The sequence below is a fragment of the Pyxicephalus adspersus genome, chromosome 4 (assembly GCF_032062135.1).
Source record: "Pyxicephalus adspersus chromosome 4, UCB_Pads_2.0, whole genome shotgun sequence".
Taxonomy (NCBI): Eukaryota; Metazoa; Chordata; class Amphibia; order Anura; family Pyxicephalidae; genus Pyxicephalus; species Pyxicephalus adspersus.
In genome coordinates this window covers 125,704,346-125,707,323 of record NC_092861.1, presented here as the reverse complement: position 1 = coordinate 125,707,323, position 2,978 = coordinate 125,704,346, and the positions used below count along the sequence as shown (strand labels likewise).

Below are 2,978 nucleotides of genomic sequence, written 5' to 3'. Positions count from 1 at the left end.
TCCACTAGCCACATAGCCTTAATCATCAGATCCATCATCCATTGATGTTCAACATACCACATTCCGGTGTAACCATAAAACATCACATAAATCGTCTGGTTTATCTGCCCAGTGTATGATCCTGCCCATGAGCCGAGGATAATTTGCCCTAGGATGATCTTAGATTCACTCATCATTGATGAGTTCATTAGGAAGTCAGACTTTCATTTCATTAGGAAACCAAATCAGCAATTTCTCCAACAAAGTTTAAATTCTAAAACTCACTTTATTAGAAATGACATTCTAAAATATGTAACAAAAAACTATATAAAAACATTATTAGCAACAACATAGATCTCCTTCTTCTCTAAGTGAGGTATTCCAATCTTTCTCTTCGCGTTTCACGGAATCTTAGTCTGCTTCCTCAGGAGGAGATCTAAAATTTCAACAATAGTTGATGTTATAATACATTCATACTTTGTTTTGAAAGTAAAATCAATCTTTTTGCATTAGCTCCATTAATACAAATTACCAATATTTATAAGATGAACATTCAAAAAATGAGTGTAAATGTAAAATAAAAATTTGAACTTACATATATATGTATTGGGTGCAAGTTGTCAGCTAGAGGTCTTTTTCTCATAGATTGGTACTTAGATTGTTACTTAGGATACGGCAGGAACAAGACGAGAAACAAGGCAGTAACTCCATGATGTAGCTTTTATCAATCATGATTTGGGAAATAGGGCGTATTTATTCAGTTAGTTGGGTGTTAATCTTTAATAAATATTCAAAATCATCATTTGTAATAATGAAAAAAGACTTTGCCAGCGGCCAACTTTGGACAATATGTACAGCAGACCTTCAGAAGTTGTTAGACATTACACATATATCAACAGTTAAACAATCAAGGATTTTGCAAGATGTCAGTGATCTCTTTTGATTCTTTCTTGCGGCACTAGAAAGTACACACAGCGCTGGCAAGTTCTATGGAGAGAAGATGGGGGAGGACGAGGGGCACCCCGCGGAGAACTCTGCCATAGGAAATGACAGCAGTTGTCCCCACTAGGACAGATTATTCAACAATTTTAGAGGACCCCTGTACACACAGTGGATTTTTAATCCTGAGTCGATCACAATCGTTCATCTCAGGCAACAATTATCTAGTGTGTGTACATGGCCTTGGAGGTTCATCAACTGTATGTGCTTGCCATATTTGATCACCTCTTATCAGCTCTTCCTATAGCAATTCATTATGCTGTTTGTCACTAATAGCCCTGCAGATTGATTGACAGGTATTGGAGGTATTGTGTGGTAGGCCCTGTATTGGCCCCAAGGTTCCCAATGTAATATCTGAAGCTACATGAGGTAGCGTACCTGCACATTATCAGACATGGAAGAGTTCTGAGGCTCCGCACAGGCAGAGAACGCAAAGTCTGTTCCCGGCTGTCAACTAAAGAGGGCTGGAGGTTTCAATGGCAGAAGCTGGACTATCTGGAAGAGGGATGAAGCAATGGAGCTGTCCAGAAATGTCAGAGGTTGAAGAATTGCATCTGACAAAAGATATAATGAATTTTTACATAAGGGCAACATCTGTAAGTGTTAATTGCAAACACTGCAATAATGTGATCAGCTTATAAGGTATCTGTTAATGACAGTGTCTCTTTAAATATTTCTTTATTATTCTTATTCTGGTGAAAAGGAACATTTTAGTGTCTAACCATCTAGAAACCTCAGATATAAATATGAAACTTTAACGCTAGCTAGGAACCCTAATAATAGAATATTACAGATACCAGTTTGTCTTTGCATATTGGTACATGGCGATGTCTGTCAAACATCAGTTTATAATGTCTATTTCTAGCACAGGTACAATGCTAACTATAGCAATAAACCCAGCTGAACTTTCAGTTTCAATCATCTAAATACATTCCAGGTGCAACAAAACAAAAAGTGTTAGAAGTCTTAGGTTAATATCAGACATATGGAGCTCGATTTATTAAAGCCTCCGAAGAATGGAGAAGATAGACTAACAAGGGTGAACCTTGGTGCTCCTGAAAACCTGAAATTAATATTTTCTAGGATAGAAAACATTTGCCAAATAAAAGCAAATGATTTTAGGAAATCTGTTCCAGGTTTGCTGGATCACCCAGGATTTCCCATGATAGTTTATCTTCTCCAGTCTTGAAGAGCCTTTCGAAATCAGACCCATGGTGTCCAACCGCGTGGCTGAAAGCTCCTGGGCACACAGCAAACTGCTATTGTGCAGCTGGAGGAGGCTAACCAAACTTTGGGCAAAAAAGTCACAGTGCTTGATCTTCAGACCACAAAAGCTGTGGCCAAAAGCAACACATCGCTTTTGCACACCATACTGAATGCAGCTGCATGCAGAAAAGGGGTCCCAACCGCTCCTATTCACTTAAATGGGAGAGCTTGGGACTGTGGTTGAACTTGCTGCAGATCGCTGAGGCTTACTGTCTGAAATGGCCCTTACAGATCATTTTCTGTAGAAAGCAGCCACAGCCTAAGAAGAAAAGCCTGTCCCTTGCCAACATGTTGCAGAGAGGACCCTTGCATTCTGTCTCTAAGAAGTTATCTTTCTGCAGATGTCTGGTATGCAGTTGCACTAATAAATTTGCAATCAGCAAAGCTAATGAAGTGGACAGCTCTAGTGCTGATTTATCATGAAGCTCAGACCTCTGCAGAGAGACCACTGGCATACCAGTGAATAAGTGTGGTCCAGGCAGATAGTAGGTAAAGGTTGCTTGTATTGTGTTTAATGCTGTAACCCTAATACTATACCCATATTATATGTTTAAATTGACAACATGTCCTTATAAAAAGGCCACCAAAAATAGTGAGTAGTCAAACCCTTTGCTCTTTATGCCTATAAAAATATTTCTCATCACTTCCTGTTATCCCTCTAATAATGGGTAATTATTAGAGGTCATTCTTTATAAATGGCAACCCAACTTACTTTCATAACAAACATGTGAATG

At 38.7% G+C, this 2,978-nt stretch overlaps 1 long non-coding RNA gene across 1 annotated transcript; it reads right to left on the bottom strand.

Moving 5' to 3' along the window:
* Positions 1 to 245: 245 nt before the first annotated feature.
* LOC140330140 (uncharacterized) lies at positions 246 to 1,518 on the bottom strand. The gene is made up of 2 exons (XR_011920640.1): positions 1,357 to 1,518; positions 246 to 415 (listed from the first exon to the last, which is right to left on the bottom strand). It is a non-coding gene; the product is annotated as an uncharacterized lncRNA (long non-coding RNA).
* Between the last annotated feature and the right edge of the window lie 1,460 nt (positions 1,519 to 2,978).